General features: G+C 45.4%; 1 protein-coding gene across 1 annotated transcript in view; it reads right to left on the bottom strand.

The window, feature by feature from the left end:
- Positions 1–12,240, bottom strand: part of LOXHD1 (lipoxygenase homology domains 1) — a 557,082-nt gene that overhangs the window by 143,840 nt on the left and 401,002 nt on the right. The window lies entirely within an intron of this gene.

Raw genomic sequence — 12,240 nt, 5'->3', positions numbered from 1 at the left:
GCACAAATGTATCCCAAGGGGCCTACACTTGGTTAAGGAACCCAAAGTATACACTGAGCTCCCAGAGTTTTTAGAAAAGCGGTCATATATTCTCAATAAGTGTTCCATGGATTTAATTTTGCTAATAGTAGATCAGGCACGCAAAATATCCTTGAAATTACGGGCACAAACTCAAGCTATGTTGGATAATTTTAAAAAAGATACTGTCCTTGATACATTTGATACTAGTCTTCAGAAATTTACTAAAAGTATGGACAAATTTGAGTCCGAATTAGTTAGCCAAAATTAACAAATTTAGAAGAGATGAAGCTAATTATATAAATTGTCCCATTTATCCATGGCTCAACAAAGATCGTAATCAGCACAGTATAAAACATATCACATTTAACTTTTCTGACATTTCTTCAAGTAGCGACAAAGAAATCCTGACAAGGGATTATCCCTGATAGAATCAATGCAGATGCCAAGGCAGCTGAGGCAGATGCTGGGGTTCTCAGAATTATCAACCAGTGGAATGGGAGAGACCCAGAACACTGTCACAATTTCCACCAGTGCATTTTCCAACATAACCCAAAATCAGGTTAGTGCTACCGACCGCTCCTCGGCGGTAATTTATTTATTTATTTTGGTATTTTTATATACCGATATCCGTTTGCACATCGTATCGGTTTACATATAACAAAAAAACAGTGTCGCCGTAACGACAGGCAGAGCCTTTACAGGGAACAAAACTGTAAACAAGAGGTTAAATATGGGAGAGTTCGATACAATATAGTCGAAAAACAAATTAACTGGATACAGAGCAAATACAGGGCAGGATGTATATACAGGTCAATATTTTCAAAATTTACAATATATGGTTTCAATATACAGCTCTGGATGCCCTCTGTCTTATGATGAGGAGAGAGTGTTGAATAAGGGATTAAATTATGTCCCTACTCAGAGACATGATTCATTTCAGTTTCAATGTGATTTTTAAAAATTTCTTAGACAGTTGCAGCGTATGGTCTTTTTTGAAAAGTTCCCTTCTGATTCAAATGATGCCTCGCTACTTAAGAACAAATCCAGTTCGTACCTGATGTGCTGGAGGTGGACCCTTGGCCTGGTGCAGGATTGGTACTGGCCTCTGGTCGGACCCAGAGAGCGCCTGCCACCAGGAGGCGGAGCACAAAAGGAGACAGAGGCTAACTGGAGCTTCACCAATAACAGTCCGGGGTTTCCACAGATTGAGCCCTTGGGTACCCGGACCGCCTGGACTTAGGTGGACCTCTGGTGGTCTCCCGGAGAGGTAGCGGAGGGGTGTGCCCACCACGAGCAAGAGTGTGCGACTGATGCAGAGTGGATGGACTAGACCCGAACTGGAAGCTCCGGAGACCTCAGGGAGGTCACAATTCAGGAAGGTTCTCCAGGCAAGACTGGCAGCACCTGCGGGTCCAGTCACGTGGAAGCTGCGGTTAGTTTCCAAGCAGGTTGGTCTGGTAGTCACAGTAGGCCAGAAGAGAGTATCCGAGTGAAGCGCAAAGGTCAGAGCCAGAGTATCAGTCCAGGAGAAGTCAGCCAAAGCAGGGGTCAATACCAGAGTCAGTCTGAGCATAGTCAAGGCAAACGAGGGTCGGTTCCAGGCGGCAGAGAAGAGAATGGTCAGGCAGGCAGTGGTCAGTTCCAGGTGGCAGGCAAGAGAATGGTCAGGCAGGCAGAGGCCAGTACCAGAGGTCAGTCCGAAGAGGTGCTACCTGAGAAGGAAACAGGAACACACGGAGCCACTGGGAATGGAGAGACACTGGAACACGGAGACGCTGGAACAAGGAGACACTGGAACAAGTAAACGCTTGAGCACAAGGAGGCAAACTAGCACACCAACGGTGTCGACCCGATTGCCATGGGAGGGATCAGAAGTCTGGGCCCTGCCTTATATACAGGGCTTTAGTGATGTCATCCGAATGCGCCTCCCTTGGGTTTCCCGTGCTTGTCCCTTTAAAAGACTGGACGTCGGCCACGCGCATGCCTCGGGACGGGGCCGAGATGGCTGAAGACGCAGAGCCCCATCGGGAGCTCCGCTGCGAGGACTGCAGGGATGAGGACGCTGAGGAAGGCCGTGTTGAGCGACGGGGATGCTGGGGGTTAGCGGCAGCAGCCAGGCCAGCGCTTGTGGAGAGCAGTGCGAGTTGAGCAGGCCCAGTCGCGGCACCCACGCAGCCGGGACGCACAACAATACCCCCCTTCGCCATGTGACACTGCTAGTCATACCTTTCAGGAACTGGTTTTATGGGATATTAGGGAATTCGAACAAAAAGACCAGCACTCTTTTTACAATTTGTCACATCATGAAGTCCAAGGGGCGGATTTTCAGAGCCCTGCTCGCCTAAATCCGCCCAAATCCGGGCGGATTTAGGCGAGCAGGGCCCTGCGCGCCGGTGAGCCTATTTTACATAGGCCTACTGGCGCGCGCAGAGCCCCGGGACTCGCGTAAGTCCCGGGGTTCTCCAAGGGGGGCGTGTCGGGGGCGTGTCGGGGGCGGGCCCGGTCGTCGCGGCGTTTAGGGGGCGTGTCGGCAGCGTTTTGGGGGCGGGTACGGGGGCGTGGCTACGGCCCGGGGCGGTCCGGGGGCGTGGCCGCGCCCTCCGTACCCGCCCCCAGGTCGCGTCCCGGCGCGCAAGAGGCCCACTGGCGCGCGGGGATTTACGCCTCCCTCTGGGAGGCTTAAATCCCCCGACAAAGGTAAGGGGGGGGGCTTAGACAGGGCCAGGTGGGTGGGTTAGGTAGGGGAAGGGAGGGGAAGGTGAGGGGAGGGCAAAAGGAAGTTCCCTCCGAGGCCGCTCCGATTTCGGAGCGGCCTCGGAGGGAACGGGGGTAGGCTGCGCGGCTCAGCGCGCGCCGGCTATACAAAATCAATAGCCTTGCGTGCGCCGATCCAGGTTTTTAGCAGATACGCGCGGCTCCGCGCGTATCTACTAAAATCCAGCTTACTTTTGCTTGCGCCTGATGCGCCAGCAAAAGTAGGCCAATTCGCGCTATTTGAAAATCTACCCCCAAGCGCTTAAACAGCTACGTTCTAAGGATGATATTATAGTTAAACCCACTGATAAGAGCAGTGCGGTGGTAGTGCTTAACCATGCATAATACTGAGAAGAGGTAGTCCGACAATTAACTAACATGGATTTTTACCAGGAACTTACGACAGATCCTACCACTAAGATTATGGCAGAGGTTGCACAAATCATTCGATACGGATACAAACAAGGCTACCTGACTAGTTCAGAAAAATCTTTTCTAATTAATAAACATCCAAGAATGCCTGTACTTTATATCGTTCCAAAGATACATAAATCTCTTCATAACCCTCCAGGTAGACCTATTGTTTCTGCCAATCAGTCAGCCCTTGAACCTGTATCCATTTTTCTGGACAAGTTCTTACAACCGTTCATATCTGCAGCTCCCAGATTTGCTAAAGGTAGCTCAAGTATGTTCGAGTTTCTAAACTCAGTGACTATTAATCTGGATTGGCTACTAGTCACCATGGACATTGAATCTCTTTACACTGTCATCCCACAAGATCAAGCGATATCCGCTATTAGTAATGTATTATCTTCACGTCCACAACCACAGAAAATTCCCACTCAGTATATTATTCAATTACTATCGTTGGCACTAAATAGGAATTTTTTTTCTTTTGAAGGTAAATATTATTTACAAATCTGTGGCACTGCATGGGGGGCAGCCGTGGCTCCGGATGTCGCCCACATTTTTGTGACGGATTTTGAATCTATACACATTTACAGTAGTGTTTGGAGCCAACATTTGGCATGCTGGAAATGCTACATAGATGATGTTTTCATCATCTGGAATGGACTTGTATCTACTCTATTGGGAATTCATAATTGGTTGAATTCTCTCATATCAAATCTAAAGTTCACTAAGAATTTACATTATGAAGAGATTGCCTATCTAGATATTTATATTTCTAAAGATCAAAATGCTCTTCAGACTAGTATCCATCATAAGCCCAACAAATGTAATAATCTATTGTGATATGACAGCTTTCATCCGACCAATTTTAAGAGGAACCTTCCTGCAGGACAGTTTTTAAGATTACGTTATTTATATTCAAATAGCAATGACTTTAAGATCTAGGCAAGGATTATGGCAGAACGCTTTCTTTACAGAGGTTATCTTTTGTCATGTGTCAAATCTGATTACCACTGAGCTTTATATAACAACCGAGATTATATGTTTTTGAAAAAACATTCAATAGAGGAATCGAACTGGCAGACTTTCATAATAAAACACTCAACTGCATTAGCTTCTATCTGTCAAGCTATCAGGAAGCATTGGTAGAGCTTACAACAAGTGTACCCTATAGTTGAACCAGCACCAAGGTTTGCATTTTTCAGGACCAGAAATATTAAAGATCAAATCGTGGACTCAAGTTGCTACCCTCCTTGTTTGTCTGTTGTAGATTTTGACAGTAACCAAGATTGACCTTTTACCAACTGAAACTTTAAACAATAGTATTTCTTCTCCCACAAGACAAGAAATTTTGTTGCCTCCAAACACATCTTGTAAATCGACCTATGTTGTATATATAATCATTTGCCCGTGCACATTAAGCTATGTGTGCATGAGAAAACGTATGATTAGGATCCACCTTACTGAACATAAAAGCTGTTTAAGACTGAAAAAATTGAAGCCCCACTAGTTTCTCATTTTTTGGAGTTGCATGATTTCAAAGATATTAAATGTAATATTTTGGAAACTATATCAACACATTGGAGGGGGAATGATAGGGCTAAAAAACATATACAGCAGTAACAGAATTGGATCTATTGTTTACAGACCAACATTCCACTTGGCTTAAACAGAGAAAATGAGTGGTCTGTGTTCATGTGACACTCTGATATTGACTTATGTTGATTGTTACATTTAATCACGAACATGCGTGATGCATACATGAGTGCACACAAAATGGTCATGGTGAAGGTGCTCCTTCCAAGATGGTTGACGTGCTTGAGGATTCCTGGCATCTAGTAAGCATTCATTAGCATAATGAATATTGTTCCATTGGTAACAAATTTTAATTCTTGTACTATCTCAAAATTTAAATTTTGAGGTTTCTCCTGCTTCTTGATGCTTGTTTTTTCCCTTTGTTTTTACACTCTATTTTTACTGAGTAATTTTGTTGAATTTGTAACTCCTTTAAGCATTGAGATGTATTTTCACTTTTTACTATGTGTGTTTAATGTCTTTTACTACGTGTTCCATGTAAACCGATGTGATGTGCAAAACGAATGTCAGTATAAAAAAGCTTTAAATAAATAAAATAATAATAAATAAAATGGATTATCCGCAGCTATACTTTCTTCATCAGTAAATATAGAATGGAGAGCCCCTGAACCAGTTTCTCAAAACATGATATCATGTCGAGCTCTTACAACATATATCAAGGGGAAGTATATATATTTTTCATAAGCATTTAAAAAAACTGTCTAAAAAAATTATTCAAAAGAAATTCTCCATCATAGGACCGATGATTATATGTGACCTTCAGCGGTGAGAATACTAAATGAAATTTGAAATTCAGAACCCGGGGGGGTGGTATGATGGTCCTTTTTATAAACAGTTTGAGGTCATAAAAGTTTTGATTCAAAAACATTAAGAATCTGAATGCAGTGTTTTCTTTGTACAATGGTGTAAATGAGCCATACATCAAAATGGCATCCTCCGCTGAGAAGGACGGTGCCAGATTTAAGTAACTCTGATGCATTCCCACCGGATGACATCATTTAAAGAAAACAAGAAGAAAGAGGACCTCTGCTGCCTGATCTCCAGGCTCTGGGCCTGGGCCGAGGCTGAACGACCAGCATCAGGAACAGGCTCCCAGCGTCCTGGTGTTGTGTCTGGGCCTTGGTCAAAACCCCGGCATTGGGATCGGGCCTCTGGGCTGGGCCCCAGCATTAGGCCTGGGCCGAGTTCAAGACCTAAGCATTGGAATTGGGCTTCCGAGCTGGGCCTTAGCCTGGGACATGGGCCAAGGTTTTGTCATCTTCCCAGGGCCTAGGTGTATGCAAGGCTGAGGCTTCAGCCTAGGCCTAGGCCTTGATATGGGATTCCCCCCTGGATCAGATTCATGGGGGCCAGGGAGGATCCTGGCCCCAGCATTTATTCTGGGTGGGAGGGATGGGCTTTAGGGAGGCCTCAGAAGGCCTCGTTTCTTTTTTTAATTCTGTTTTTGCTTTTATTTTTTTTTAATATTTATATTCTTTTTGCAAATTTTAGCCAAATGAAATAAACAGTAAACAAAACAAAATTTGTGGAAAAAAGTAAATTAAAAAGCGCAAAAAATATTGTTCCCTTGCACATCCCTATCAGTTAAGTTATTTTCTTTGCTATATTAACATCAATGGGAGAGGATACTTCCTTGAGAAGGAACCTGTGGATTATCAGTAACCAGAGGAGGGATGACTTGCAGCCATCCAGAGGAGAAGGAGAGAAGGGTAAAAGGAGTTGGGATGGACTCCCCTTTAGAGCCCCCAAAAATCTACTGGTGATTTGGAGAAGAGAAGTAACAGGAGTATCATTTGATACTGGAATGGAGAAGAGGAGTATATTTGATGCCATTCAGGTACTCTGAGGAAACTAAGGAGTTCAGAGGAGAAAATTATGTGGAGAGTTAGGAGATAAATTACTGTGTAAAATGGATGTCACCTTAAATACTTCACCAACTTTGGGAGGGAAGCACTAATTTGCCCTATACCAATAGGATGGGAGAAACATCAGATTAAAGACTGAATCAATTAGCTTTAACATCTTAAACTTAAGCAAAACCGTGAGAAGACACACATTTTTTTAAAGCACTTGTAACATTGCTATTGAAGCAAACTGCTGAAAAGAACATTTTCATCATTCACTCTACAACAGTCAAAAAATTGTTGGAAACAAAAGTCAGCTTGAAGTGTGCTTCTTTTTACTGCAAAGTGATGTTAGCACCTATCGGTGCTGTATACAAGAACTGGGATCTGGGAATGAAGTGTTGCAATGTGAAGGGCATTGAAAGTTATCTTTCCACCCCACCCACTCAGGGAATCCTGCAGTTTGAGATATTTTAACATTATGAGAAGTTTACCTCCTGAAACCGTGATTTGAGATATGACCTCTGGTACCACTGTCTGCATATGATCACCCCAGGCCTTACATATATCTGGCAGCTGAACAAACAGGGACCCTGTAACGCATTGCCTCAGTGATATTTTGTGATATTTACGCATTTTGAACTGTTTTTGAGAGATTTTTGTTGTGTTTTTCACCAAACAGCTGCATTTTTGTAAACTGTGTAGTTACTCCAACATAGCCGCCCTTCCCGCCTATGGGACATGGAGGACTAAAAGCGAGCAAAGTAGGTACGGGGGAGTAACGTACTAAGCAGATACAAGTATTGTCAGAGAGCGGCTACTGTAATCAGCCAATCCAATGCTGCTACATGAAGTATAGCGTTATCTTGTTGGTCACGCTAATGACATCTTTGGTGGGTGTGTAGAGAGTTCGAGAACCAAGGTGCAGCTGGAGCGAAGCGTGAGGGATGGCGTGTCTGAGCCATGCCATGGTCTGTGTTTTCAGCAAGGATAATTTATCTACACTGGACTTTGAATGCCACTGTTGAACGTAGAGAGGGGATTCCTCGAGATTTCAAAAGCAGTTTTGCAATTTCCCCTGTGGGACGACTGACACTGTGAGTGAGACCTGATTTGGGATGAGAGGCATCATCAGGTGTCACGCTCTGAAGGCTTCATCTACATCATGGGTGCTGCTAAGCCAAATCCTGCTGCAGGTATGGGAATTTAGAGAGACTGCATCTGTGTATGACAATCATTCTGACCCTAGGGAACAGAAAAATATTCAGTGTGCATTGCCCACACAGGCCATAGCCATGAGGATGTTAGGGTTATTGGTGCTTGGGTGGATCCTTGGACACTGTGGCAGCTGACCATGCCCACGTGGGCAGTCCCGTGAGGGACCACAGTGTCAGGCTAAACTCCGAACAAACACAGATTTGAATCTTTTATTAAACAGTATATGGAACCACCAGAGGTGGCAGTAGTGAGTAGTGGTTGTAGAGCCCGGCTGGGTGCGTCTCCGAGACAGGGAGAGCAGGTCCTCGAGGAGTGAGTACCTGATCCCTTAGAGCAGAGAGACTCGGTAGCGATGTACTCACTAGCAATAGCAGAAATTCCACTAGATGAGAGGTCTGGCACCGGAGCAGAGGGCAGGCCCTCGAGGAGCGAGTACCTGATTCTGGCGAGGCAGTACTGTAGAGAGAGATGGTTTCTGTACTCACAGATGGTGACTGTAGTTAGCTCTTCCAAGTAGAAGGTAGAAGTTGCAGGCAGCGACACAGGGAACATGGGCCCTCGAGGAGCACCTGAAAGAAGCAGAGAGGTCCTCGAGGAGTGGGTACCCTGTTAGTGACCCCGAAGGGTAGTAAGAGTTCCAGTTAGAGCTGGAGTGGCAGAGTAGCTTAGGAACGGAGAGCGAATCCCATCCGTACGAGTTCCGGTTGCTAACTCAACGAGCTAGCAAATGTAATAGGCGGATATAACCTGGAGTCGTGACATCAGAACAGGGGGACGCCCCTGAGGTTCGTGCCAACGTGGAAATAAAGATGAGGGCAGCGTGTATGCGTGCACCCTAGAGGTACCTTGAAGAGCAAGGCAGGAGGCAGCACCAAAGCCAGTCTGGGGACACCGGAGAGGTCGGCAAACAGACGCCGCGGCGGCCATCAGTCCAAGGTGAGTGGGAGGAGCCGCAAGTAGAGAGAGGTAGGCAGGGCGAAGCCGTCGAAGACCAACGGATGCAACAGAGGAGGATTGTGTAAGATCTGAGCCTGGAAGACCAAGGGGTTTCAGAACTTACCCCAGGTGTTGGATGTGAGTTGCCTGTCTTTTATTGATCCATGGGCAGCAGATGCAGAAAATTGTGGAGATTATTTTACCCTGCTATTACCATCTGTATTTGTATGTTGCTAGAAGAGCAAGATTGAAAGCTAACTTAGAAAGGGCTATGAGAGGAGCCTTTCCTAATAATTTTCCCAATTGTCCAGTAGGGGAGACTCAAAATCTATACCAGAGCTCATAGTCCTAAACTTGCTCTCTCCAACCTTTCTCTCTCAGGGAAGCTTATGCTTGGGAATAAGGGAGGAGAACTGACTGTTGCCTCGCCTTGCCTCCCACCCCATTCCCCTCCAGAGACACCTTAGGCCGAGGGGATGTCTCAACATGGGCAAAAGCTATAGTAGTGAAATCGCTTTGAACATCTAAACAGCGCTGATACAAATCAAGAGAGAGTGAGGACTGAAATGCTATCAGATGGCAAGCCTCACAGATAGCAAGGCACTTGGACCTGTTCGTCTCCTGAATTTCAGTTCTAGCTAGCCTCCTGAGCACACACCATTGCCACCCGGGATTACATGCACATCCCTCCAGGATGCACGCAAATACGCACTCAAGACTAGGTCGCAATCTTATGTGCACAAGTACCTGTGCAAATACGTGCTCATTAAGGCTGTGGTTATACGCGCACAAGTACCTGTGCAAATACATGCTGCAGTCTAGGTCTCAGTCTTATGCGCACAAATACTTACACAAATATGCGCTCAAGTACCTGCGCAAAAATGCGCTCAAGTCTAGTTCACAGACGTATGCACTCAAATTTGGCCACAGCCTTATGCACATAGGTCCCTGTGCATGCAACCACCACGTGGCAAGAATGCACGCACATGCCTATGCAAGCAGGAAAAGATCCGCTGCCATGGCCTACCACATGGCTAAGCAAAGCCTGCATTCACCTTCATCGTGTTTAGGCCTGAATCCATTCAATATCCGGTACTGAAAGTCATCGAAGGCCTGTATAGCTTCTCAACAGCTCTGGCCTCTTGACTGGCCGAGAATCCTTGGAGACTGGGGTCGAGAGCCAGCATCTCCCACCACCTATTCTGCTAAACAAGCTTTACGCATAAGCATAAGAAAATAAGAAGTTGCCATACTGGATCAGAGCCTTGGTCCATCAAGCCCTGTATCCTGTTTCCAACAGTGGCCAATCCAAATCACAAGTATCTGGTAAGTACCCATAACATTAAGAGGTAAATTTTAAAAGCGTTGCTTGCGCAAAAACAGCCACATACTCTCATATGTGAGCCGTATGCGAGCAATATGAATTTTAAGAAATTGGGAAGGGCGCACGAGCAGAATAAGGAAGCAGAAAAGGGGCAGGTCCAAGACTGATGTGCATAACCTCAAATTTTTCACAGGCAACACACATATTAAACAAAGTCCCACATGAGAGGCTTCTAAGAAAACTAAAAAGTCATGGGATAGCAGGCGATGTCCTTTTGTAGATTGCAAACTGGTTAAAAGAAAGGAAACAGTAGGATTAAATGGTCTGTTTTTACAGTGGAAAAAGGTAAACAGTGAAGTGCCTCAGGGATCTGTACTTGGACCGGTTCTTTTTAATACATTTAAAAATGATCTGGAAAGGGGTACAATGAATGAGGTGATCAAATTTGCAGATGACACCAAATTATGCAAAGTAGTTAAATCTCAAGCTGATTGTGATAAATTGCAGGAGGACCTTGCAAGACTGGAAGATTGGGCTTCCAAATAAATGGCAGATGAAATTTAATGTGGACAAGTGCAAAGTGATGCATGTAGGGAAAAATAACCCTTTCTGTAGTTACTCAGTGTTAGTTTCTACCTTAGGAATTACCTCCCAGGAAAGAGATCTAGGCATCATAGTGGATAATACATTGAAATCGTCGGCTCAGTGTACTACGGCAGTCAAAAAAGCAAACAGAATGTTGGGAATTATTAGGAAGGGAATGGAAAATAATATGGAGGATGTCATAATGCCCTTGTATCGCTCCATGGTGAGACCACACCTTGAATATTGTGTGAAGTTCTGGCCACCGCATCTCAAAAAGAATATAGCTGCAATGGAGAAAATACAGAGAAGGGCAACCAAAATGATAAGGGGAATGGAACAGCTGCCCTATGAGGAAAGGCTAAAGAAGTTAGGGCTGTTCAGTTTGGAGAAGAAAAGACTGATGGGGGATATGAGAGAAGTCTACAAAATCATGAAAGGACTTGAGCAAGTTAATGTAAATCGGCTATTTACTCTCTCAGATAATAGTTTTCACTATTTTTCCTGGCACTGAAGTCAGGCTCACTGGTCTATAGTTTCCTGTATTACCCCTGGAGCCCTTTTTAAATATTGGGGTTACATTAGCCACCCTCCAGTCTTCAGGTACAAAGGATGATTTTAATGATAGCTTACAACTTTTAACTAATAGATCTGAAATTGTAGTTTTTAGTTCCTTCAGAACCCTGGGGTGCATTCCATCCGGTCCAGGTGATTTGCTACTCTTTAGTTTGTCAATCTGGCCTACTACATCTTCCAGGTTCACAATGAAGCAAATTAAAACCGGTAGAAGACCTCTACCAGAACCAAAGACTCCTCCTCAGTGCAAGTGCCTCTCTGCATTTCAGTGGGACAGGGAACTGCTGGTGATAGTTGAGGAGGGATTCCCCTGCCTCTCCCACCGACACTGCTGGGGAATCGAAAGTGGCCAACGTTTCCGCACTGACAGGAAAAGACTCAGCACTAGACCTCCATCATCCACAAGGCTCGTTCTACTGGTTTGGTCATACTCGACTCAGACCCTCGAACGCATGCCGCTTTTGCTGCATGCACATGCTGTTCTCCCTGCACCTGTGTCACTACTAGCACCTGAACGGCAAGCAGGGGAACAGTCTCTCAGTGCCCCAGAGTCAACACCCGGTCTCCTCCACAGGCAGAGAAGCTGCTGAAAAACCCCACTGCTGAGCTCTCCGAGCTGCTAAGGTAGCTCCCCCTGGAACCCTGCTGATGCACAGATTCCTCTAACTAGTTCCTTGTTCCTTTTTTTTTTTTTTTACTGAGAACAAATAAAGATACATAGAAACCAATACTTTCCTTTGGTGCAGAGGTTCTGGTTCCAGGAGCGCAGACCACATGGCAGATCGTAAAAGAGCAGACCACTGGCTATATTCATCTCCTTTCGACAAACTTTAGTGACCCAGCCCAGAACAAATCGTACAAAAGGGATACTACCCTGCTCCACTGGGCTTGCAGTGCAGAACTGCCAGCAGGTTCCACCGCTGTCTCGTGGAGGAAGAGGTATCTGAACCACCAGATGTCCACGCCACAGACCTCTGG

Source organism: Rhinatrema bivittatum, chromosome 1 (assembly GCF_901001135.1).
Source record: "Rhinatrema bivittatum chromosome 1, aRhiBiv1.1, whole genome shotgun sequence".
Lineage (NCBI taxonomy): Eukaryota > Metazoa > Chordata > Amphibia > Gymnophiona > Rhinatrematidae > Rhinatrema > Rhinatrema bivittatum.
This window is presented reverse-complemented; position numbering and strand designations above follow the sequence as displayed.